General features: G+C 43.6%; 1 protein-coding gene across 1 annotated transcript in view; it reads left to right on the top strand.

The window, feature by feature from the left end:
* The window catches only part of LOC137645587 (Parkinson disease protein 7 homolog), a 420232-nt gene that overhangs the window by 1223 nt on the left and 391027 nt on the right, over positions 1-27982 (top strand). The gene's annotated exons all lie outside the window — the stretch shown is intronic.

Raw genomic sequence — 27982 nt, 5'->3', positions numbered from 1 at the left:
TACTAGGTTTCTAAATTTTGATCCCACAGGTTTGAGCTCTTGACATCTTGATGATGAGGGGCTCATAGCAAGTCATTGGTTGCATAAAGGTTGCTATTTTGATCTGGTTCATGCCCATGCATTGATAAGTAAAATAGGAAACACTGGTGAAAGTGTTTTTACCTCTGTATCCACTCGTACCTTGGCTTTTCACCAGATGCCAGGTAAGCTTAAAGCTTATCAGTCGTCTTGCCCGGAATTGCAGAATTTTCTCCAGTTAGCTTTAAGTATATTTCCTGCTGGTCGTCCTCGTGAATGTTAGAACCCCTGTTAGTAATAGCCATCGCAATGTTGTCCCTCCATCTCATATGGGGTTTTCCCACCGGTCTTCTAACAGCTGATATCCACTTCAGGAATTGACAATTTAAATAGGTTACTTGGCCAGAAATTTCATCGTCATCATCATCTCCTCCTACGCCTATTGACGCAAAGGGCTTCGGTTAGATTTCTCCTGTCGTCGCTAGCTATCTTCAATACTTCTCCATTCATCATCTCATACTTTGCACTTCATAATCCTCAGCCTTGTAGGCCTGGGTCTTTCAACTCTTCTAGCGCCTTGTGGAGGCCAGAAATTTTGTAACAATATTTTGTTATTCAAACTCTTGAGGGTGGTTGAACATGCAGAGCAGCTGCTGTATCTTCTTGTGATATAGTTGTTTTCTGTGATTGCTTTAGAGTAAATTCTTTAGTGGTTGGTTTCTTAACCATTTCTGTAGGGAAATCATGGTACGCAATCAAGAAGTTTGGTAATAATGACATGGTAAATGTTCTCCTTGACACCAAAGTGCTGTATCTCTTGCCAAGAATTGAGTTACCTGTGTAGAGGTAGTGTATTGCATCATGTTTTATGTTTTAATAACATTACTGCCATCATTCAACAAGTGTGCCAAGATATCTACTGACAATTAACCCTGGATAGGTACGCTCCTCGGACACCCCTTTAAGGGTATACTCGGACGCGCGCGACCCCGACGACAAAAAAAAATTCTTGAAAAATCAGTTTTTGCAGTAACCTCCTTTTTTCTTTTGCCAAAAAAAACTTCAATGAATGCTTAAAACAACTGTAAAGATAAATACTACTCATCTGTAGGAAAACTATTTATTATAAATATTTTAAAAAATTAAGTAGGAAAAAAAGACCTTACATAAAAATTCATAAAAAAAAAGTTTATACATATATACACAAATCCTTTTAGGAATTGAATCTTGAATGTTTAGGACACATCTTGATGTATTTTGGATGAAGTCAGACCCATGGAGGTGAAGATCTGAAATGAGAAAAAAGGGTAACTTTTTTTGGCCAAAAAAATTTGTCCAAATTTCATGAATTTTTTTGGGTACCCAAATGAAATAGGAAGTGGCTAATTTTTTTAGGGAATAAACATATGTTATCCTAAAATAGAAATATGTAAAAAAATCTTCATTATTTTGTAAATTACATTTATATCAGGGGCCATATCTAAAGGTCATTTTTTGAGTACTGTACTTAGAAATTTCGTAAAAAAATACATATATTTAATATATAATATGATATTTATGCAGGTAAAAATATACCAAAATATCACAAATTCTATAGGGAACAAGAATATATATAGATAGGGCAACTTACGCTTCGGATATGTCCACAAAATGGCCGCCAACCACACTGACTCAGACTCCCTAATCTGCCACTTGAAATGTAGGAAGGGTATGTCAATTTCAAGGTGTTATTTACTAATCTAATTATTCTTGGATATGCATAAAAATTGTATGGTGGGTTGCTGGATAATTGTCGATTATTTTACGACTATAAAATTAAAATTCTGACCCAAAAAAATTTTTTTGAAGGGAAATAAAATCGAAAAAAAAAAAAAAATGTAAAACAATATAATATTTTAACTAAAAAAATTTTGATGATATTCAATCAAAAAAGAAGTAAACAAAATTTTTCAATATTAATCTTACCCGATAATCATGTAGCTGTCAACTCTGTTGCCGACAGAAATCTACGGTAGGGATATGCCAGCGATCGCTATACAGGTGGGGGTGAACACCACAGCGCCATCTGTGGTCAGGTACTCTAGTACTTCTTGTCAACACCACCTCAATTTTTCCTCTGTCGTGCCTCCGGCTAGACCTACATGGATACGCTGTTGATTCTGGAGTTATTGCTCACGATTTGATGATGTATTTGCTCTAGAGTTTAGCCTTCGCTATTCAGGAAGCTATATCATTAGCTTAGCAAGTTTTTGGAATTAATTTGATTTAATTTTTTATTTAATTTTGGTACGAAGAGAGTATGAACTCTCTTTCACTTTTAAATGGCCGACCCTTCCCTTAGACGGAAGTGTTGGTGTCGAAGAGAGTATAGACTCTCTTAATTTTGCTTAACAAAGTTATAGATTTATTTTATATCTCTCCGCCTTTTATAGGCCTCTTTGATTAACTTCCTTTTATTATAAACTTATTAAAATTAATTTTTATATTTGTTTATATTCGACCTTTCCTAATAGTAGGCGGTCTTTTCTTGGAACCGAAGTTAATTAACTTTGAGCCCGTCATTTCGTTTTTACCTGTTAACATATTATGCTATTTTAATGTTTTTGAAAGAATTTCTTTGATAGTCTTGTACTGTTTTCAAAGTTGAACTAACGTTTTGTTTTGTCTCTGCAGAAGTTGACGTTCAGAACGTTCAACTTGCGCTCTATCGTTACGATAGAGAGAGAGTCTATCACGGTGTCACGTTGCAGTAAGAGTAAACCGATTCTAGCGTTTTGTTCATTCTTTCTTAGCTTAAATGGTTCTATTCTAATAAAGGAACTTTTTATTTGGGAAACCTTTCAGTTTTTTTCCTTTAACAATATGTTTTAACGATATATATAATTGGGCTCTTCTCTCAGGTGCTAAGTCAAGAGAGAGAGAGAGAGAGAGAGAGATAGAGACGGAGGGAGAGAGAGGAGGATAAACGTTTCGTTCAAGCGGGTAACGTTGTTATCGTTTTTGCTCTTCTCCCTAGTCTCTTTAGGGGAAGAAGGTAAACGTTTCTAGAGTTTTATTCTTGTTCTCAGACTTTATGCGGTGAGAGATTTTAAACGTAGTTTATTTGATCTAGTGTTTAATCTCTTTTCCAGCCACTGAATTATTTATCTTTCATTATGTTTTTCTGTTACATTGTAATACTGTTTTCGCAATTACTAACTTTTAATGAAGGATAGAATTGCGTGTTTCAGGTACAAACCACTTAAAGTTTCGAGTTCAGTGAAATAAGTGCAAACAGAAAATCAAAAGTGATACAGTGATAAGCGCAAAGTGTTACAGTGTTGCGTTCGAGGGTTCGTCTGTTCGTGCCAGTTGTTCGCCTAGTCTGGGACCTCTTACAAGCTCCCAAGCCCAGGGGAGAAGTAATGTCGAAGGACTTATGGGTTCAGCAGGCCTTGATCGACGAACAGACGTTTCCCTCCGTGGTTTCGGGTGTAACCAACTCACGTAGCCGACGTGATCACCCCACCCACACAAAGACGAGAGAGCCCATTTATTCCTCGTCTGCGGAAGAGGTTTCTCGCAGAAACCATGGACCAAATCTTGCAGCTTTTAATTGCAAGTCGATCCCTTCCGCGCAAGTCCAACTCCTAGGTGGTGTCATTAGCACTGGGTCAGTTCGGACTTGCTGCAGTACGACAACTGCACACCTCCCAGAGAGGCAAGGTGGTATCGCAACAGACAGTAACTCCGTCTGTTGCCGCACCAGCTGTTTTAGACCCTCAGTTTCAACGGACAGTAGCTCCGTTTGTTGTTGTCTTTCTTAAACTCTAGTGGTCTATGCTGCTGACAATGCAGTCTCAGCTTGCGGTGTTGATGCAGGAGTTTCAGGCAGAGAAGGTTAACACACCTCCTCCTGCGAGCGCTCCTCCACCTCTACGCAGTCCAGCCTGCCAGACGTATGATGTTGAGGTTCCTCAAGGTACCTCCATGCGTGAGCTGCCGCATTGGGAGTTGCCAGATACCAGCTCTGTGCAGCAACCTCCACTTTCCTTGAGGCAGGAGCCTCTTGCCACGCGGCAACCTCCTCAACACTTGAGGCAGGAGCCTTATGCTTTGCAGCAACCTCCTCTACCCTTGAGGTAGGAGACTCATGCGTTGCGACTACCTCCTCCATCCTCGAGGCAGCTACCTCTTGCGGTGCGACAACCTCCACCATCCTCGAGGCAGCAACCTCAACTCCACCTCTGCGCAGTCCACCCTGCCAGACGTATGATGTTGAGGTTCCTCAACCTACCTCCACGCGTGAGCTGCCGCATTGGGAGTTGCCAGATACCAGCGCTATGCAGCAACCTCTTGCGTTGCGGCAACCTCCACCATCCTTGAGGCAGCAACCTCAACTCTTGCGGCAGCCACCTCCACTCTTGAGGCAAGAACCTCAACTCTTGAATGGGCTCTCGTGGCATGGTTGGTTTCGACCTGGCCTTTCATTAGAAGGGGCTAGCGTTCGATCCCAAGTATGAGGTAGAAATTTATTTCTATTTGAACACGATGTTGTGTTGATATTTATCCATATTGACTCATTAGGGGTAATTTGAATGAATTACTACCAATTGTGTCACGTGGTGGCCCGGGGAAATCTGGTAAAACTCGCTGGTAAAGAGACTGATGTCTCACCAGGTAAATCCTCGGACAGCTAGATTAGGGTCAGGTTCAGATTTCTTTAAAAAAACCGCCTCAACCCATGAGGCAGGAGCCTCATACTATGCGGCATCCTCCTCAACGCATGCGGCATAAGCCTCATCCCTTGTAGCTTGAGCCTCATCCCATGCAGCATGAGTCTCATACCATGCAGCATGAGCCTCATCCCATGCAACATGAGCCTCATCCCATGCAGCATAAGCCGCACGCCATGCAACATGCTCTGCTTACCTTACAGCATGCTCTACATACAGCATGCTCTGCATACCTTACCGCATGCTTCTCAGTCACACATCTTTGGTTGTTGCCAACTCACTAGACTGTCAAGCAGTTTCATAACGTTGCCTTCTAGTCTGCTGCTTTTGCACCAGTGAAACCCTCACTGAGAGAACTTAGCTTTTCTCGGATATGGTTCCTGTAGATGAGAAAGTGCTATTCTCCCTCCTTCTGATTTTCCCTTGAGGACTCTGTCATTTGGAGAGGAGCCTTTAGCTGCTTAGCCTCCTATGGACTTTTATTTAAGCATAGCATGCTTCCAGGGAGGGTAATGGTTCCACTTCAGTCGCTAACCCCGTCTGTTACCACACCTGCTCCCATAGACCTTGAGCTGTGTTGCAAGACATGCAGTCCAAGCTTAGTCCTTGTTAGAGGATTTTTTGTTTACGGAGTCAGTGTGTCACTGGGAAGACGTTCAACAACCAGCAGAAGTGTCTTGTTGTGACGCAGTGCGGCAACCTCAGCAACCCGATAAGGAGTTGTCCGTACGACCCAGACAGTCTAGACAGCTTCGGGTTGTCACTGTACTTCCTCGCTTCCCCATGGTTGACAGTTCACAGACTGTGCAGCAGTACCATGATCTTGTGTCCGGCTCCGTCAGACGACTAGCTTTTAAGAGCTCCCACAAGTCGTCGCTGTCTGGAGATTCTCAGATGGACTATGGATCTGACCAAGGAACTGGGCCTCCTGGTCAATTTTGAGGAGTCCCAGCTCGTCCCATCCCAGACCATTGTCTACCTGGGTATGGATCTTCAGAGTCGAGCTTTTCGGGCTTTTCCGTCGGCCCCAAAGATATACTAAGCCCTAGATTGCATCCAGAGCATGCTGAGAAGGAACCGATGCTCAGTCAGGTAGTGGATGAGTCTAACAGGGACACTTTCATCGCTGGCACTGTTCATCGAGTTAGGGAGACCCCACCTCCCCCCCTTCAGTATCATCTAGCGGCTCACTGGATAAAGGACATGACGCTAGAGACGATCTCAGTTCCTGTTTCCGAAGAGAGGAGGTCTACTCTCACGTGGTGAAAGAACAGCTTTCTTCTCAAGGAAGTCTACCTTTGGCTGTTCAGAAACCCGACCGCCGTCTCTTCTCTGACGCATCAGACACGGGCTGGGGTGCGACTTTGAACGGACAGGAATGCTCGGGAACATGGAATCAGGAGCTAAGGACACTTCACATCTATTGCAAGGAGCTGTTGGCGGTTCATCTGACCTTGATAAACTTCAAGTCCCTCCAGCTTAACAAGGTGGTGGAGGTGGACTCTGACAACACCACAGCCTTGGCTTACATCTCCAAGCAGGGAGGGACTCATTCGTGGAAGTTGTTCTAGATCGCAAGGGACCTCCTCATCTGGTTAAAAGATCGAAAGCTCACGCTGGTAACGAGGTTCATTCAGGGCGATATGAATGTCATGGCAGATCGCCTTAGCCGGAAGGGTCAGGTCATCCCCACAGAGTGGACCCTTCACAAGAATGTTTGCAGCAGACTTTGGGCCCTGTGGGGTCAGCCAACCATAGATCTGTTCGCTACCTCGATAACCTAGAGGCTCCCGTTGTATTGTTCTCCGATTCCAGACCCAGCAGCAGTTCACGTGGATGCTTTTCTGCTGGATTGGTCCCATCTCGACCTGTATGCATTCCCGCCGTTCAAGATTGTCAACAGGGTACTTCAGAAGTTCGCCTCTCGCAAAGGGACAGCTGACGTTGGTTGGCTCCGCTCTGGCCCGCGAGAGAATGGTTCATAGAGGTACTGCAATGGCTGGTCGACATTCCCAGGACTCTTCCTCTAGGAGTGGACCTTCTACGTCTACCTCACGTAAAGAAGGTACATCCAAACCTCCACGCTCTTCGTCTGACTGCCTTCAGACTTTCGAAAGACTCTCAAGAGCTAGGGGCTTTTCGAAGGAGGCAGCCAGAGCGATTGCCAGAGCAAGGAGGACATCCACTCTCAGAGTCTATCAGTCTAAAGGGGAAGTCTTCCGAAGCTGGTACAAGGCCAATGCAGTTTCCTCATCCAGTACCACTGTAACCCAGATTGCTGACTTCCTGTTACATCTAAGGAACGTAAGATCCCTTTCAGCTCCTACGATTAAGGGTTACAGAAGTATGTTGGCAGCGGTTTTCCGCCACAGAGGCTTGGATCTTTCCACCAACAAAGATCTACAGGACCTCCTTAGGTCTTTTAAGACCTCAAAGGAACGTCGGTTGTCCACTCCAGGCTGGAATCTAGACGTGGTCCTAAGGTTCCTTATGTCATCAAGATTTGAACCTCTCCAATCAGCCTCTTTTAAGGACCTCACATTAAAAACTTTTCCTCGTGTGCTTGACAACAGCTAAAAGAGTAAGTGAGATCCACGCCTTCAGCAGAACATAGTTTTCACATCTGAAACGGCTACATGTTCCTTGCAGCTCGGTTTTTTTGCTAAAACGAGCTTCCTTCACGTCCTTGGCCTAAGTCGTTCGAGATCCCAAGCCTGTCCAACTTGGTGGGGGACGAACTGGAGAGAGTACTTTGCCCAGTTAGAGCTCTTAGGTACTATCTAAAAAGGTCATAACCTTTACGAGGACAATCAGAAGCCTTATGGTGGGCTATCAAGAAGCCTTCTCTTCCAAGGTCTAAGAACTCAGTTTCTTACCTATTCAGGCTCCTGATTAGGGAAGCACATTCTCATCTGAAGGAAGAAGACCTTGCTTTGCTGAAGGTAAGGACACATGAAGTGAGAGCTGTGGCTACTTCAGTGGCCCTCTAACAGAACCGTTCTCTGCAGAGTGTTATGGATGCAACCTATTGGAGAAGCAAGTCAGTGTTCGCATCATTCTATCTCAAAGATGTCCAGTCTCTTTACGAGAACTGCTACACCCTGGGACCATTCGTATTATTATTATTATTATTATTAAATGCTAAGCTACAACCCTAGTTGGAAAAGCAGGATGCTATAAGCCCAGGGGCCCCAACAGGGAAAATAGCTCAGTGAGGAAAGGAAACAAGGAAAAATAAAATATTTTAAGAATAGTAACATTTAAATAAATATTTCCTATATAAACAATAAAAACTTCAACAAAACAAGAGAAAGAGAAACTAGATACAACAGTGTGCCTGAGTGTACCCTCAAGCAAGAGAACTCTACCCCAAGACAGTGGAAGGCCATGGTACAGAGGCTATAGCACTACCCAAGACTAGAGAACAATGGTTTGATTTTGGAGTGTCCTTCTCCTAGAAGAGCTGCTTACCATAGCTAAAGAGTCTCTTCTACCCTTACCAAGAGGAAAGTAGCCACTGAACAATTACATTGCCGTAGTTAACCCCTTGGGTGAAAAAGAATTGTTTAGTAATCTCAGTGTTGTCAGGTGTATGAGGACAGAGGAGAATCTGTAAAGAATAGGCCAGACTATTCGGTGTCTGTGTAGGCAAAGGGAAAGAACCGTAACCAGAGAGAAGGATCCAATATGGTACTGTCTGGCCAGTCAAAGGACCCCCTAACTCTCTAGCGGTAGTATCTCAACGAATAACAACAACGAATGCAGTAGTAGGCGGGGGCTCAGCCACTACATTCCCATAATCCCATAACCTTTTTAACCTTTCTCTTGAATACTTTTTATGGGTTGTACGGTTGGCTAAGAAGCCTTCCACATCCTTGTTGATTTGGCGGGTGGTCAATTCTTTCTTGAGAAGCGCCGAGGTTAAAGGTTGTGATGAGGTCCTTTAGTATGGGTTGCAGCCCTTTATACTTCAGCACCTAAGAGTCGTTCAGCATCCTAAGAGGACCGCTACGCTCAGTAAGAAAGACGTACTTAATAAAGGTAGAGTAATGGTTCAAGTCGTCTTCCTTACCAGGTACTTATTTATTTTATGTTATTTTTGAATAACTAATAAAATAAAATACGGGATACTTAGCTTCTGTGTTAACATGTATGCTGGTCTCCACCCACCACCCTGGGTGTGAATCAGCTACATGATTATCGGGTAAGATTAATATTGAAAAATTTTATTTTCATTAGTAAAATAAATTTTTGAATATACTTACCCGATAATCATGATTTAATTGACCCACCCTTCCTCCCCATAGAGAACCAGTGGACCGAGGAAAAAATTGAGGTGGTGTTGACAAGAAGTACTAGAGTACCTGACCACAGATGGCGCTGTGGTGTTCACCCCCACCTGTATAGCGATCGCTGGCGTATCCCTACCGTAGATTTCTGTCGGCAACAGAGTTGACAGCTACATGATTATCGGGTAAGTATATTCAAAAATTTATTTTACTAATGAAAATAACATTTTCCGACAAATAAACATCTAGAGGAATCATTACTCAGTGATAGTTCCTTAGTATGTAGTAATTTTGAAAGAAATGGGAAAAAACGAAAAAATGGCAATCGCAGGAAAATCGAACACATACCTATATATACGCCATATCTGGCTAAAAATAAAGATAGGCATGGGTAGCCAGATCATCTAGAAACACTTTCCAACACTATAAAAATATAAGTTTTGCGACACTACTTGCCAATTCCTTACAGTAACATGACTAAGCAAAAAAATGCAAAACAAATAAAAAGGGGCACTCGCGGAAAAATGGCTAACATTCTAATATACGGCATTTCAGAAGAAAAAAAAATTCAGCCACGTGCTAGGCAAACCATCAAGGCACATTTTCCGACAAATAAACATCTAAATGAATCATTACTCTGTGATAGTTCCTTAGTACGTAGTAATTTTGAAAGAAATGGGAAAAAACGAAAAAATGGCAATCACAGGAAAATCGAACACATACCTATATATACGCCATATCTGGCTAAAAAAAAAAGATAGGCATGGGTAGCCAGATCATCTAGAAACACTTTCCAACACTATAAAATTATAAGTTTTGCGACACTACTTGCCAATTCCTTACGGTAACATGACTAAGCAAAAAAATGCAAAACAAAAAGGGGCACTCGCGGAAAAATGGCCATTCTATTATACGGCATTTCAGAAAAAAAAATTTTAAATATCAAACTTACCCGATGATCATATAGCTGCATCCCTGCTGCCCGACAGAAAAAGTCTACGGGAGGAATACGCCAGCGATCGCTATACAGGTGGGGGTGTATATCAACAGCGCCATCTGTCAAGTAGGTACTCAAGTACTCGATGTCAACAACGAACCAATTTTCCCTCTGTCGTGCCACAGGCAAGACCTACTGAATACGCCGTCCCTAACTGGTTTTGTTTTCACAACGTTTTGGTGAAGTACACTATTCCAGTTTTGAGCTTTCGCTATGCAGGGGTTTTATCTTTATCTTCATCTCAAAACTTGAACTCGTTTTGGATAGATTTAATTTTGGTGACGAAGAGAGTATGGACTCGAAGAGAGTATGGACTCTCTTTCACTTTTAAATGGCCGACCCTTCCCTTTGACGGAAGTGTGTTTAGGTTTTTGGTAATTTTGCTTAACAAGTTATAGATCTATTTATTTTATATCTCTCCGCCTTTAAGGCCTCTTCGATTAACTTTCCATTTATTATAAACTTATAAAAATTAATTTTTATGTTTGTTTATATGCGACCTTTCCTAATAGTAGGCGGTCCTTACTTGGAACCGAAGTTAATTAACTTTGAGCCCGTCATATCGTATTTACCTTTTAAGAATTTATACCCCTTTTTAATTTTATGTTGTTGAAAGAATTTCTTTGATAGTCTCGTACTGTTTTCAAAGATGAACTAACGTTTAGTTTTGTCTCCGCAGTTGTTGACGTTCAGAACGTTCAACATGCGCTCTATCGTTACGATAGAGAGAGAGTATTTCACGGTTTCACGTTGCAGTAAGAGTAAACCGATTCTAGCGTTTCGTTCATTCTTTCTTAGCCTTAATGGTTTAAATTCTAAATAAAGGAACTTTTTATTTGGGAAACCTTTCAGTTTTTTCCTTTAGCAAATAATGTGTTTTAACGATATATAATTGGGCTCTTCTCTTTGGTTCTAAGTCAAGAGAGAAGAGAGAGAAGGATAGAGACGGAGGGAGAGAGAGGAGAATAAACGTTTCGTTCAAGCGGGTAACGTTGTTCTCGTTTTTTACTCTTCTCCCTTGTCGCTGTAGGGGAAGAAGGTAAAACGTTTCTAGAGTTTTATTCTTGTTCCCAGGCTTTATGCGGTGAGAGATTTTAAACGTAGTTTATTTGATTTAGTGTTTAGTCTCTTTTCCAGCCACTGAAGGAAATCAGTTAAAGTTTTGATTTCAGTGAAATAAGTGCAAACAGAAAATCAAAAGTGATAAAGTGATATGCGCAAAGTGTTACAGTGTTGCGTTCGAGGGTTCGTCTGTTCGTGCCAGTTGTTCACCTAGTCCGATACCTCTTACAAGCTCCCAAAGCCAGGGGAGAAGTAATGTCGAAGGACTTATGGGTTCCACAGGCCTTGATCGACGAACAGACGTTTCCCTCCGTGGTTTCGGGTGTATCTACACACGTTGCCGACGTGATCACCCCACCCACACAAAGACGAGAGAGCCCATTTATTCCTCGTCTGCGGAAGAGGTTTCTCGCAGAAACCATGGACCAATCTTGCTGCTTTTTAAATGCAAGTCGGTCCCTTCCGCGCAAGTCCAACGGCCTAGGTGTAGCCACTGGGTCAGTTCGGACTCGCTGCAGTCATCCGACGACTGCACACCTTCCGAGAGAGGCAAGGTGGTTCCGCAACAGGCAGTAACTCCGTCTGTTGCCGCACCAGCTGTTTTAGACCCTCAGTCACAACGGACAGTAGCTCCGTTTGTTGCCGTCTTTTATAGACCCTAGTGGTCTATGCTGCAGATATGCAGTCTCAGCTTGCTTCCTTCATGCAGGAGTATCGTGCTGAGAAGGTTGACACTGCACCTGTTAACCTACAACCTGCCACGGTTGTGCGCTCAGCAGATACTGCGGCTGCCTGCTCCCACACTCCACCTGTGAGAGCTCCACCACCGATGCGCAGTCGACCCTGCCAGACGCATGTTCATGCTGCACCCTCCGTTGACATGCGTGAGCTACCGCATCAGCAGTGGGAAGGTGCTGTCAAGCTGCCGTGTTTTGCCGCAATGCGGCATGATCCGCAACCCACGGCAGTCCCTCCCACACACCAGCACTCCGCTTTTGTTGTTGCCAGCTCCCACACTCCGACTGCGGAGCAGGGTTGCCAACTCAAATTTTCAAATGTCGCTAGATAGGCTTGCAAAAGTAGCTAGAAAGTAGCTAAAGTCATATGGAATTTCTCTAAAGAAAGTAGCTAAAATAGAATACTGTAAAAAAGGCAATGAATTAGCACAAATCGCTAATTTGGCAACTCTTCTGCGGAGAAGGTTGACGATGCACCCGTGGGCCTACAGCCTACCACGGTTGTGCGCCCGGCACGGCTGCCTGCTCCCACACTCTTGTTGTGAGAGCTCCTCCATCCATGCACAGTCAACCCTGCCAGACGTATGATGACTCCCACAGACACACGGAGCACTCCGTTGCCGTGCGTGAGCTACCACAAGCTGCCGTGTTTTGACACGGTGTGTCAGCCTCCGCAACACACTGTGGTTACCGCCACTCGCCCGCAGCAAACTAGTCAGTCAGGAGTTGAGGCTTCCCCACACAACTTTGGTTGTTGCCAACTCACAGACTGTCAAACAGTTACATGACGTTGCCTTCTGGTCTGCTACTAATACACCAGTGCTGTATGTCCTCACGCTCCTGTTGTGGTTGACAGTTCAGTTTTTGACAGTTCACAGACTGTCAAGCAGTTTCATAACGTTGCCTTCTGGTCTTCTGCTTATGCACCAGTGAAACCCTCACTGAGATAACCTAGCTTTTCTCGGACATGGTTCCTGTAGATGAGAAAGTGCTGTTCTCCCTCCTTCTGATATTCCCTTGAGGACTCTGTCATTTGGAGAGGAGCCTTAAGCTGCTTAGCCTCCTATGGACTTTAATTAAAGCATAACATGCTTCCAGGGAGGGTAATGGTTCCGCTTCAGTCGCTACCCCGTCTGTTGCCACACCTGCTCCCTTAGACCTTGGGCTTTGTTGCAAGACATGCAGTCCAAGCTTAGTCCTTGATAGAGGATTTTTTTACGGAGAAGAACCTTCTTGCCAACAACCTTCCTACCGGTTGGTTGTACGCCCTGTTGACGCTGAGATTTCCTACTCACGTCCGCCAGTTGAGATGATTCCTCCTCCTGTGCGACCCAGTGTGGGTTGCCAGTCGCACGTTAACGTTAAGCGACTCTCGGAGGTGGTTGTGGACGTTCAGTGTGTCACTAGGAAGACGTTCAACAACCAGCAGAGGTGACTTGTTGTGGCGCAGTGCGGCAACCTCAGCAACCCGATAGGGATTGTCTGCACAACCCAGACAGTCTAGACAGTTTCGGGTTGTCGCTGTACTTCCTCGCTTCCCCATGGTTGACAGTTCACAGACTGTGCAGCAGTACCATGATCTTGTGTCCGGCTCCGTCACGCATCCACCAGTGCGACCGGATTCAGCGAGTCAGACGTTGCCCACTCCGTTGCCGTTTCCTCATCAGTTTCGGATGAGGAACCCTCTGATGAGGACATGGCTGAGCAAGACGATCAACCCCCAGCCCTGCTATCCATCCAGAAGATGCTGAAGAAGGAACGCGGCCCTGTCAGGCTGTGGATGAGTCTGGTTAAGACACTGTCATCCGTGGTTCAATTGGTGTCACTTGGAAGACTACACCTCCGTCCTCTTCGGTTTCATCTAGCTCTTCACTGGAAAAGGACAAGACGCTAGAAGCGGTCTAGATCCCGGTTTCCGGAAGATAAGTCTGGTCTGACTGGATGAAAGGACTTTATCAACCTTTGATAGGGTTTTCCCCTGACTGTTCAGACTCCCAACCACGTTCTCTTCTCAGACGCATCGGACGTAGGCTGGGGTGCGACCTTAGGCGGTAGGGAATGCTCGGGATTATGGAACTCGAGTCAAAGGACAATGCATTTCAACTGCAAGAAGCTTCTGGCAGTACGTCTGACCTGGAAAAGCTTCAGGTCTCTCCTTCAAGGCAAAGTAGTGGAGGTGAACACGGTCAACTCCCTGCTTTGATGTACATCTCCTAGCAAGGAGGGACCTACTCTCTGACATGGTACGAGTTCGCAAGTGACCTCCTCTCCTGTTCAACAGGTCTAGACTTTTCACTAGTAACAAGTTTCTTCCAAGGCAACTTGAATGTCTTAGCAGATGGTCTCAGTAGGAAAGGACAATAACTCCAACATATTGGACCCTCCACTAGGATGTATGCAAGAGACTTTGGGTCTCCTGGGGCCAGCCAACCATAGATCTCTTCGCAACCTCGATGTCCAAGAGGCTCTCAATACTTTGCTCTCCTATCCCGGACCCAGCAGTAGTTCTTTTAGATGCCTTTCTACTTGATTGGTCTCATCTAGATCTATATGCATTCCCTCCGTTCTAGATTGTCAACAAGGTACTGCAGAAGTTCGCCTCTCACGAAGGGACAAGTGGACGCTAATTGCTCCCCTCTGGCCCGCGAGAGAATAACTTACCGAGGTACTTCGATGGCTAGTAGACGTTCCCAGAACTCTTCCCCTAAGGGTGGACCTGCTACGTCTGCCACGCGTAAAGAAGGTACTCCAAGGCCTCCACGCTCTTCGTCTCACTGCCTTCAGAGTTTCGAAAGACTCTCGAGAACTAGAGGTTTTTCGAAGGAGGCAACCAGAGCGATTGCTAGAGCAAGGAGAACATCCACCCTTAGAGTCTACCAATCGAAGTGGGAAATCTTTCGAAACTGGTGCAAGTCAGTATCCGTATCCTCGACCAGTACCTCTGTAACTCAAATAGCTGACTTCCTCTTATATCTGAGGAAAGAGCGATCTCTTTCAGCTCCCACTCAAGGGTTACAGAAGCATGTTGGCATCAGTCTTCCGTCACAGAGGCTTAGATCTTTCCAACAATAAAGATCTACAGGACCTCCTTAAGTCTTTTGAGACCACGAAGGAGCGTCGTTTGGTTACACCTGGTTGGAATTTAGACGTGGTTCTAAGATTCCTTATGTTAGACAGGTTCGAACCACTTCAATCAGCCTCCCTGAAAGATCTCACCTTTAAGACTCTTTTCCTGATATGCTTAACCACAGCTAAAAGAGTCAGTGAGATTCATGCCTTCAGCAAGAACATCGGATTCTCATCCGAAACGGCTACATGTTCTTCATCTTGGTTTTCTAGCCAAACACGAGCTGCCTTCTCGGCCTTGACCAATATCGTTCGATATTCCAAACTTATCGTATGGTTGGAAATGAACTAAAAAGAGTATTATGTCCTGTAAGAGCTCTTAAGTTCTTTTTTTAAAACCTTTACGAGGCCCGTCTGAAGCTTTATGGTGTTCAGTTAAGAATTCATCTTTGCCTATGTCAGAGAATTCTTTATCCTATTTTTATCAGACTGTTAATACGAGAAGCTCATTCCCTTCTGAATGAGGAAGACCAAGCTTGGCTGAAGGTAAGGACACACGAAGTTAGAGCTGTCACAACTTCCGTGGCCTTTAAACAAAATAGATCTCTGCAAAATATATTCGACGCAACATATTGGAAAAGCAAATCAGTGTTCGCGTCTTTTATCTTAAGAATGTCCAGTCTCTTTACGAGAACTGCTACACTCTGGGACCATTCGTAGCAACGAGTGCAGTAGTGGTGGGGGCTCCACCACTACAATTCCCTAATTCCAGAACCTTTTTAATCTTTCTCTTGAAATATTTTTGGGTTGTCCGGAAGGCTAAGAAGCCTTTCGCATCCTACTTGATTTGGCGGGTGGTCAAAATCATTTTTTGAGAAGCGCCTAGATTAAAGGTTTTGATGAGGACCTTTAGTATGGGTTGCAACCCTTCATACTTCATCTCCTAGGAGTCGCTCAGCATCCTATGAGGATCGCGAGGCTCAGTAAGGAAGACGTACTTAAAAAGGCAGAGTAATTGTTCAAGTCGTCTTTCTTACCAGGTACTTATTTATTTTATGCTTGTTATTTTGAATAACTGCTAAAATAAAATACGGAATACTTAGCTCATAATGTCAACTTGTTATGCTGGTCTCTACCCACCCCCCTGGGTGTGAATCAGCTATATGATCATCGGGTAAGTTTGATATTGAAAAATGTTATTTTCCTTAGTAAAATAAATTTTTGAATATACTTACCCGATGATCATAAATTAAAGGACCCACCCTTCCTCCCCAATAGAGAACCAGTGGGACAGAGGAGAAAATTGGTTCGTTGTTGACATCGAGTACTTGAGTACCTACTTGACAGATGGCGCTGTTGATATACACCCCCACCTGTATAGCAATCGCTGGCGTATTCCTCCCGTAGACTTTTTCTGTCGGGCAGCAGGGATGCAGCTATATGATCATCGGGTAAGTATATTCAAAAATTTATTTTACTAAGGAAAATAACATATTTCAGCCACGTGCTAGGCAAACCATCAAGGCACATTTTCCGACAAATGAACATATAAATGAATCATTACTCTGTGATAGTTCCTTAGTAAGTAGTAATTTTGAAAGAAATGGGAAAAAACGAAAAAATGGCAATCACAGGAAAATCGAACACATACCTATATATGCACCATATCTGGCTAAAAAAAAAGATAGGCATGGGTAGCCAGATCATCTAGAAACACTTTCCAACACTATAAAAATATAAGTTTTGCGACACTTCTTGCCAATTCCTTACGGTAACATGACTAAGTAAAAAAATGAAAAACAAATAAAAAGGGGCACTCGCGGAAAAATAGCCAACATTTTATTATACTTATTTCAGAAAAAAAAATTTCAGCCACGTGCTAGGCAAACCATCAAGGCACATTTTCCGACAAATAAACATCTAAATGAATCATTACTCTGTGATAGTTCCTTAGTACGTAGTAATTATGAAAGAAATGGGAAAAAACGAAAAAATGGCAATCACAGGAAAATCGAACACATACCTATATATACGCTATATCTGGCTAAAAAAAATAGGCATGGGTAGCCAGATCATCTAGAAACACTTTCCAACACTATAAAAATATAAGTTTTGCGACACTACTTGCCAATTCCTTACGGTAACATGACTAAGCAAAAAAATGCAAAACAAATAAAAAGGGGCACTCGCGGAAAAATGCCCAACATTCTAATATACGGAATTTCAGATAAAAAAAAAGACATGCACGTGTTAGCCCAACCATCAAGGCACACTTTCTAACACATAAACATGAAAAAAAATCAATAATATACAGCAATTCCTTACTACGTAGTAAATTTTTACAAATATTGAAAAAAAAACAGAAATTGGCAACCGCAGTTAAATACCCAATATACCAATAACTACGTCGTATCTGACAAAAACAAAGTCACGCATGGGTAGCCAGATCATCTAGACACACTTTCCAACACTAAAAAAGCAAAAGTTTTACGACACTATTTGGCAATATCTTACGGAAAAATGACTTGGCAAAAAAATGAAAAAAAATGAAAAAGGGGCACTCGCGGTAAAAGGCCCAACATTCTAATATACGGCATCTCAGATAAAAAAAAAGACATGCACGTGTTAGCCCAACCATCAAGGCACACTTTCTAACACATAAACATGAAAAAAAAATCAATAATATACGGCAATTCCTTACTACGTAGTAAATTTTTACAAATATTGAAAAAAAACAGAAATTGGCAACCGCAGTTAAATACCCAATATACCAATAACTACGTCGTATCTGACAAAAACAAAGTCACGCATGGGTAGCCAGATCATCTAGACACACTTTCCAACACTAAAAAAGCAAAAGTTTTACGACACTATTTGGCAATATCTTACGGAAAAATGACTTGGCAAAAAAATGAAAAAAAATGAAAAAGGGGCACTCGCGGTAAAATGGTCCTCGTGGTGATGAACGACATTTTAACTAAAAAAAAAATCATGCACATGGTAGCCAAACAATCCACCAAGACTTTCCACAACTGATAACCTATACAAGTTGCACCATTCTACGACAATTTCATAATACGTAATAACTTTGATAATTATGCAAATTACCTTAGAAGGGTAAACTCGGTCGCGCTCGACCCCGACGCGTCTCAGAAATCGGGGAAGGAGTACAGCTACAGCAATGCACATCTGGACACTACTAGAGCGTGTAGGCGAGACACCTACTGCAGGTCGATCACCCACAAATTCAGTCACGGGGGTGAGTCACGTGAGAAAAACCTCTTTTTTTTTTTTTACGCTCGGGGTCGCGGACGACCCACCGTACCGTTCCAGGGTTAAAAGCGTTCACAGAAAAGTAACTACTATACTTGGTATTAACTCATAACTTGACTTAAGGTGGTTTCTCCCTAAGTTAGATTATCTATGCTTTCTTACATCTTGCATACCCACAACTTAGCTTTTGGTAGTTGCTCTAAACTAGATAATCTACGTGGTCTTACCTCTTACCCCTTTGTCACTCTTCATCCAGTTAGGATTAAAACTTGATGATATTGCATGGGTCACAGTATTGCCATATGATTTTACCAATATAAGGAGAACCACACTTTACATGTTTAACATAATGGATTTGTTTCTATGTTGTTTAAACTATTAATAATAATTAGATATTTATCCAAAATATATCTACTAGGAAAGGTTGCCTAATTAAAAAAAGCATTAATAATATGGCACTGATGAACTGTAGTCTTTCTTGAAAAGTATTAGTAATTAGATTTTAGTATGCTTTACTTTAATGAACTGATCTGTTCTTATAAGATCTCGTTATACATTATGTAGTATTTGTGATACCAGGAAAAATAACTTTATTTTATTTTACAGAGTGATGAAGCAAAAGCACTCGTGGTAGAGCAAGAATAGGCTGGGCGAGTTATTTGAGCCATATGTGCTGGTAAGTGTTGCATGATATTTTGTTTTGAATTTGTGATTTTCCAACAACTTTGTTATCAAGTACTAGATTTAATTGGACAGCTAACCAGAGCTGTCTTCTGGTTCTTGGAAATGACATACTGTAGTTTCTCTCTTCAATTCTTACCTGATGTGAATATTTTGCATATGTGAGTACAGGTCATTTTCCTTCATACAGAATTGTAAATGATTGTCACACGGTGAATCATCTCTGTTAAGGACCGAGGGTTGTATAGCCAGGAAAGATACAAGTTTATCTTCTAAATTTGCTATATTTTTAAGTTGTAGATTCTAGATTTGTAGGTTTGATTTATATCCATATTTTTAATCATGGTGCTTTTTCTATCGTGGTTTACCAAAAATTGAGTAAAAACTTATATCCACTAAATTCTAGTAACAAAAACAGCATTGGTTAATGAATCAGGGTTATTTGACTTGAAATTTTGCAATATGACGATGGCTTTTTAGATCTTAGTATCAGTTCCTTCAACTTTTTAAGACGTTAGAGTGTCATGTTTTCAAAGAAGTCTGGCAAAGTTTGTTGTTGCCTATATAGAAACTTCACAACCCATAATGACAATTTACTGGATTAATTTTGAATTTATTAATTTGTTTTTATTTTCCCCAGCTCCTGCCGTCTGCCTCCCAGCACATGGAGTTGGAGAGGGAAAGAAGGTGACCTGCTATCCATCCTTGGAAAATAAATTCCCTGATGGAAAGAACACATTCCAGCCAGACAAGGTGGTGGTTGATGGTGAGTGACATACAGTGAATAGTTATTAAAAATAAGTTTGTTCCAACACAGAGACTTACCTCGAACTACTTTCTTAGGAGGTACCTGGAATCTCCTCTCAACCGACCAGAGTTTTGTGTAGTTTACCCTACTTCCGTTTTCTGTGATGATCACCCCGGGCGGAAGGATACGTGCCCTGAGGCTGACCCCGAGTCAGGCCACATGCTAGCTTGGGTCTCGACCCTCAGTAAGTTCTCTGGTCGCGTTGTGATATCATCTCGACGCTCTCCTTATCTCAGTGCGATCCCCGACTCCTGTGTCCCGCGTGTTCCCACGTGGTCCGCTGTACTTTCCCTTGTGCTCTCTCGTGTGTTCACTTCTTTTCCCTTTTGCTTTCCCTTGTGTTTTTAAAGTGTTTACTTGCCCTTGTTATCCTTTCCCGCTGCATTCCTGTGTCTTGCGGTGTTGTGCTAGTGCGGTATGGAGCATCATCGCCGTTGTCCTGGGCCTAAGGCTGGAAATCGTGTGGTGCGTTCTTGTCTAAGCCTGAGGTGGACCCGCACTCCCTTTGCTCTTCGTGCAGGGGTAGAGTTTGCTCTCCTTCGGACACGTGTCCGGAGTGAGGTGCAGTGGGTGAGGCCATGTTTCTCTCAAAGGCAAGAGAGGTACTTATACCTCTAATGTCATGCGGTCTGGGATTACCTGGTAGGGGAAGACCGGCACTACTATAGGCCTTGATGGTCACCTGTCCAAGCCAGAAGGAGATGGTATTCTTAGAGACCGGCTTTCTCACCGTGCCCGTGGAGACGAAGAGGTTCTTGATACCAGGCCGGAGACTGGCAGTCCTCTCCAGATATTTCCTTACGGCTCTGACTGGACACAACTTCAAATCTTCCGGATTACCTGACCGAGGAATTGCTGGAACAGTGAACCCAGTTTACTTCACACATTCCACTGTGGCAACGATTAGAATCTTTGTAGCATTTGGCTCTTAGCTGCACTTGCTTGTTTTATATCATACTTCTCCTCGATTCAGGTTTCCTTTCTTCCATCTTGCTGATCAATCTCTATTATCTTATGTTCATAAATCCCATCTAATTCCATTGAATGGATTCTATCTTTGTCTGTCTTCTTGGCTAAGGTACAAGAAGATGAAAGAAAGGCCTGTTTTTCAATATTAAACTTACCCGATAATCATGTAGCTGTCAACTCCGTTGCCCGACAGAATTCTACGGGAGGGATACGCCAGCTATCACTATACTAGAAGGGGGTGTACTCACAAGCGCCACCTGTGGCCAGGTACTACAGTACTTGTTGTTGACGCCACCTCACTTTTTCCTCTGTCGTGCTTCCGGCAAGACGTTCTTGGATACGCTTATGATTTTGGAGTATTGTTCACGGTTTGGTGAAGTATTTCTCTAAAATTTGCAGCTATTCGCTATACTAGAAACTTCTATATTAGCTTAGTTAGCTTTTGGAATTAATTTAATTATGGTGACGAAGAGAGTATGAACTCTCTTTCACCTTTAAATGGCCGACCCTTCCCTTAGACGGAAGTGTTGGTGTCTAAGAGAGTATAGACTCTCTTTCTTAATTTTGCTTAACAAAAGTTATAGATTTATTTTATATCTCTCCGCCTTTTATAGGCCTCTTCGATTAACTTCCTTTTATTATAAAATTATTAAAATTAATTTTTATATATTCGACCTTTCCTAATGGTAGGCGGTCTTTTCTTGTACCGAAGTTAATTAACATTGAGCCCGTCATTTCGGTTTTACCTGTTAACATATTATGCTATTTTAATGTTTTTGAAAGAATTTCTTTGATAGTCTCGTACTGTTTTCAAAGTTGAACTAACGTTTTGTTTTGTCTCTGCAGTTGTTGACGTTTCAGAACGTTCAACTTGCGCTCTATCGTTACGATAGAGAGAGAATTTTCACGGTGTCACGTTGCAGTAAGAGTAACCGTGTCTAGCGTTTTGTTCATTCTTTCTTAACTTAATGGTTTTAATTCTACAAAGGAACTTTTCATTTTGGGAAATATTTTCCTTTAACAATAATATGTGTTAACGATATATATGATTGGGCTCTTCTCTCAGGTTCTAAGTCAAGAGAGAGAGAGAGAGAGAGAGAGATAGAGACGGAGGGAGAAAGAGGAGGATAAACGTTTCGTTCAAGCGAGTAACGTTGTTATCGTTTTTGCTCTTCTCCCTAGTCTCTTTAGGGGAAGAAGGTAAACGTTTCTAGAGTTTTTCTTGTTCTCAAGCTTTATGCGGTGAGAGATTTTAAACGTAGTTTATTTGATCTAGTGTTTAGTCTCTTTCCAGCCACTGAATTATTTATCTTTCATTAGATTTTTCTGTTACATTGTAATTCTGTTTTCGCAATTACTAACTTTTGAGAAAGGTTAGAATTGCGTGTTTCAGGTACAACCACTTAAAGTTTCGAGTTCAGTGAAATAAGTGCAAACAGAAAATCAAAAGTGATAAGTGATTAGCGCAAAGTGTGTCAGTGTTGTGCGTGAGGGTACTTCTGTGCGTGCCAGTCGTCCTCCCAGTCCGGGACCTCTTGCAAGCTCCCAAGCCCAGGGGAGAAGCAATGTCGAAGGGCAAAAGGGTTCGGCAGGCCTTGATCGGCGCACAGAAGTATCCTCGGTGGTTGCGGGCGTGTCTTAAGAGACCGTCACTCCCACCCGCAGACGATTGAGCCCTTATTTTGCTCGTCTGCAGAAGAAATTTCGGGGAGAAAACGCTGGTCTCAGGTCTCAAGACCTCTTAAACGTAAAGTCCAGACCTATGCCAGACGTACGAAGTTAGAGTTCAACAACCCGGATGCAGTCATTGGGTTAGCTCTGACTCTCCTCAGTCTCAGGTGACTGCTCACCTCCTAAGAGAGGTAAGGCGATGCCACAACAGACCTTATCGTCTGTTGATCCCAAGACGACTTTGCTGCAGTCCATGCAGTCGCAGCTTGGGGTCTTAATGCGTGAGTTTCAGGCTGAGAAGGTTACACCTCCTCCTGCGAACGCTCCGCCTCTCCGCAGTCCAGTCTGCCAGGCGTACGAAGTTGAGGTTCCTCAGGCTACCTTACCGCGTTCTGAGTTGCCAGTTGCCAGCGGTGTGCAGCAACCTCCGCCTCCTCCTGCGAGAGCTCCGCCTCACCGCAGTCCAGTCTGCCAGGCGTACGAAGTTGAGGTTCCTCAGGCTACCTTACCGCGTTCTGAGTTGCCAGTTACCAGCGTTGTGCAGCAACCTTAACCTTCCTTAAGGCAACCTCAGCAATGGGAGCAGGAGTCTTATGCCTTACTTCCTCCGCTTCCGCTTGCGGTTCCACCAGCGAGGCAACAATCTCTTGAGGTACGACAACCTCTTCCATCAATGAGGCAGCCACCTCAGCACTCGCTGCAGCTTAGGCTAGCTCCTCAGGAACCTCAACTCGCGAGACAAGAACTGCGTTCTGCGCAGCCGCTATCTCAACTCTCGCAGCTCACACCTCAGGAACCTTAACTCGTTCCTCAGGAACCTGCTACTGCGCATCCGCAACCCTTACAGCAAGCGCAACTCTTGAGGCAGCAACCTCATGCTATGAGTCAGCCACCTCAACGCATGCATCTGCCACTTTCTCCGCAACTTGAGAAATAACAAATGACAATAATAACACCTCATTACTTTCATAACTTGCATTTGTAATCATATACATGTATGCCTACACAAACATTATGATAATGGAGGTTATTTGTCTTACTTATATAAAAATATATATGTATTCCTTGCAATATATTTTTAACAATATCGCAAATTATGGCAAAAATATCTTCAAAACAAAAATGAATCATGAGTTATGAATGTAAGGTAAATATTATGTTGATATTAAAACCCCATGCAAGCATGCATGAAGCACTCTAGCACTGGTCATGGAATTTCTGAGAAATGTTAAACGCCATGCAACACGCTCTGCTTACCTTACAGCATGCTCTACATACAGCATGCTCTGCTTACAGCATGCTCTGCATACAGCATGCTCTGCATACAACATGCTCTGCATACAGCATGCTCTGCATTCAGCATGCTCTGCATACAACATGCTCTACATACAGCATGCTCTGCATACAACATGCTCTGCATACAGCATGCTCTGCATTCAGCATGCTCTGCATACAACATGCTCTGCATACAGCATGCTCTGCATACAACATGCTCTACATACAGCATGCTCTGCATACAGCATGCTCTGCATACAACATGCTCTGCATACCTTACCGCATGCTTCTCAGTCATACATCTTTGGTTGTTGCCAACTCACTAGACTGTCAAGCAGTTTCATAATGTTGCCTTCTAGTCTGCTGCTTTTGCACCATTGAAACCCTCACTGAGAGAACTTAACTTTTCTCGGATATGGTCCCTGTAGATGAGAAAGTGCTTTTCTCCCTCCTTCTGATATTCCCTTGAGGACTCTGTCATTTGGAGAGGAGCCTTTAGCTGCGTAGCCTCCTATGGACTTTTATTTAAGCATAACATGCTTCCAGGGAAGGTAATGGTTCCACTTCAGTCACTAACCCCGTCTGTTACCACACCTGCTCCCATAGACCTTGAGCTGTGTTGCAAGACATGCAGTCCAAGCTTAGTCCTTGTTAAAGGATTTTTTGTTTACGGAGTCAGTGTGTCACTGGGAAGACGTTCAACAACCAGCAGAAGTGACTTGTTGTGACGCAGTGCGGCAACCTCAGCAACCCGATAAGGAGTTGTCTGTACGACCCAGACAGTCTAGACAGCTTCGGGTTGTCACTGTACTTCCTCGCTTCCCCATGGTTGACAGTTCACAGACTGTGCAGCAGTACCATGATCTTGTGTCCGGCTCCGTCAGACGACTGGCTTTTAAGAGCTCCCACAAGTCGTCGCTGTCTGGAGATTCTCAGATGGACTATGGATCTGACCAAGGAACTGGGCCTCCTGGTCAATTTTGAGGAGTCTCAGCTCATCCCATCCCAGACCATTGTCTCCCTGGGTATGGATATTCAGAGTCGAGCTTTTCGGGCTTTTCCGTCGGCCCCAAGGATCTTCCAAGCCCTAGAATGCATCCAGAGCATGCTGAGAAGGAACCGATGCTCAGTCAGGTAGTGGATGAGTCTAACAGGGACACTTTCATCGCTGGCCCTGTTCATCGTGTTAGGGAGAATCCACCTCCCCCCCTTCAGTATCATCTAGCTGCTCACTGGATAAAGGACATGACGCTAGAGACGGTCTCAGTTCCTGTTTCCGAAGAGAGGAGGTCTTCTCTCGCGTGGTGTAAGAACAGCTTTCTTCTCAAGGAAGTCTACCTTTGGCTGTTCAGAAACCCGACCGCCGTCTCCTCTCGGACACATCAGACACGGGCTGGGGTGCGACTTTGGACGGACAGGAATGATCGAGAACATGGAATCAGGAGCAAAGGACACTTCACATCAATTGCAGGAGTTGTTGGCGGTTCTTCTGGCCTTGATAAACTTCAAGTCCCTCCAGCTTAACAAAGTGGTGGAGGTGGACTCTGACAACACCACAGCCCTGGCTTACACCTTCAAGCAGGGAGGGACTCTTTCGTGAAGTTGTTCTAGATCGCAAGGGACCTCCTCATCTGGTCTAAAGATCGAAAGCTCACGCTGGTAACGAGGTTCATTCAGGGCGGTATGAATGTCATGGCAGATCACCTCAGCCGGAAGGGTCAGGTCATCCCCACAGAGTGGACCCTTCACAAGAATGTTTGCAGCAGACTTTGGGCCCTGTGGGGTCAGCCAACCATAGATCTGTTCGCTACCTCGATAACCTAGAGACTCCTATTGTATTGTTCTCCGATTCCAGACCCAGCAGCAGTTCACGTGGATGCTTTTCTGCTGGATTGGTTCCATCTCGACCTGTATGCATTCCCGCCGTTCAAGATTGTCAACAGGGTACTTCAGAAGTTCTCCTCTCGCAAAGGGACACGGCTGACGTTGGTTGGCTCCGCTCTGGCCCGCGAGAGAATGGTTCTTAGAGGTACTGCAATGGCTGGTCGACATTCCCAGGACTCTTCCTCTAGGAGTGAACCTTCTACGTCTACCTCACGTAAAGAAGGTACACCCGAACCTCCACGCTCTTCGTCTGACTGCCTTCAGACTTTCGAAAGACTCTCAAGAGCTAGGGGCTTTTCGAAGGAGGCAGCCAGAGCGATTGCCAAAGCAAGGAGAACATCCACTCTCAGAATCTATCAGTCTCTAGGGGAAGTCTTCCGTAGCTGGTACAAGACCAATGCAGTTTCCTCAACCAGTACCACTGTAACCCAGATTGCTGACTTCCTGTTATATCTAAGGAAAGTAAGATCCCTTTCAGCTCCTACGATCAAGGGTTACAGAAGTATGTTGGCAGCGGTTTTCCGCCACAGAGGCTTGGATCTTTCCACCAACAAAGATCTACAGGACCTCCCTAGGTCTTTTGAGACCTCAAAGGAACGTCGGTTGTCCACTCCAGGCTGGAATCTAGACGTGGTCCTAAGGTTCCTTATGTCATCAAGATTTGAACCTCTCCAATCAGCCTCTTTTTAGGACCTCACATTAAAAACTATTTTCCTCGTGTGCTTGACAACAGCTAAAAGAGTAAGTGAGATCCACGCCTTCAGCAGGATCATTGTTTTCACATCTGAAACGGCTACATGTTCCTTGCAGCTCGGTTTTTGCTAAACGAGCTTCCTTCACGTCCTTGGCCTAAGTCGTTCGAGATCCCAAGCCTGTCCAACTTGGTGGGGAATGAACTGGAGAGAGTACTTTGCCCAGTTAGAGCTCTTAGGTACTATCTAAAAAGGTCTTAACCTTTACAAGGACAATCAGAAGCCTTATAGTGTGCTATCAAGAAACCTTCTTTTCCAAGTTCTAAGAACTCAGTTTCTTACTATTCAGGCTTCTGATTAGAGAAACACATTCTCATCTGAAGGAAGAAGACCTTGCTTTGCTGAAGGTAAGGACACATGAAGTGGGAGCTGTGGCTACTTCAGTGGCCTTCAAACAGAGCCATTCTCTGCAGAGTGTTATGGATGCAACCTATTGGAGAAGCAAGTCAGTGTTCGCATCATTCTATCTCAAAGATGTCCAGTCTCTTTACGAGTACTGCTACACCCTGGGACCATTCGTAGCAACGAATGCAGTAGTAGGCGAGGGCTCAGCCACTACATTCCCATAATCCCATAACCTTTTAACCTTTCTCTTGAATACTTTTTATGGGTTGTACGGTCGGCTAAGAAGCCTTCCACATCCTTGTTGATTTGGCGGGTGGTCAATTCTTTCTTGAGAAGCGCCGAGGTTAAAGGTTGTGATGAGGTCCTTTAGTATGGGTTGCAGCCCTGTATACTTTAGCACCTTTGAGTTGATTCAGCCTTCCAAGAGGAACGCTGCGCTCAGTAAGGAAGACGATCTTATTAAAGGCAGAGTAACGGTTCAAGTCGACTTCCTTACCAGGTACTTATTATTTCATTGTTATTGTGGATAACTGATTATATGAAATACGGGATACTTAGCTATCCTTTAGTCTTGTACACTGGTTTTTCACCCACCCCCCTGGGTGTGAATCAGCTACATGATTATCGGGTAAGTTTAATATTGAAAAATGTTATTTTCATTAGTAAAATAAATTTTTGAATATACTTACCCGATAATCATGATTTAATTGACCCACCCTTCCTCCCCATAGAGAACCAGTGGACCGAGGAAAAAGTGAGGTGGAGTCAACAACAAGTACTGTAGTACCTGGCCACAGGTGGCGCTTGTGAGTACACCCCCTTCTAGTATAGTGATAGCTGGCGTATCCCTCCCGTAGAATTCTGTCGGGCAACGGAGTTGACAGCTACATGATTATCGGGTAAGTATATTCAAAAATTTATTTTACTAATGAAAATAACATTTTAATTTTGTCGGTGATTTCAATGCTCACCATAGGGAGTGGTTAAGTTCTGTTTCTCGTACTGATTGCCATTGCTTAAGAGCTTTGGACATTGCCACTGAATCAGGCTGTGAGCAAATCATAAGTGAAGCTATTGCAGGTCTGGTAACTGCTTGGACTTCATATACGCAGACTCCCATGGTACTATAACAAGTAAGGCTGGTTCTCTAGACCTCGTATACACTGACCCTCATGGCATTATAACAAGTAAGGCTGGTTCTCTAGACCTCGTATACACTGACCCTCATGGCATTATAACAAGTAAGGCTGGTTCTCTAGACCTCGTATACACTGACCCTCATGGCATTATAACAAGTAAGGCTGGTTCTCTAGACCTCGTATACACTGACCCTCATGGCATTATAACAAGTAAGGCTGGTTCTCTAGACCTCGTATACACTGACCCTCATGGCATTATAACAAGTAAGGCTGGTTCTCTAGTTGGGACATCTGATCATGC

Source organism: Palaemon carinicauda, chromosome 8 (genome assembly GCF_036898095.1).
Source record: "Palaemon carinicauda isolate YSFRI2023 chromosome 8, ASM3689809v2, whole genome shotgun sequence".
NCBI classification, from domain to species: Eukaryota; Metazoa; Arthropoda; class Malacostraca; order Decapoda; family Palaemonidae; genus Palaemon; species Palaemon carinicauda.
Note: the sequence above shows the minus strand (reverse complement) of the source record. Positions and strands in the feature narration are given on the sequence as shown.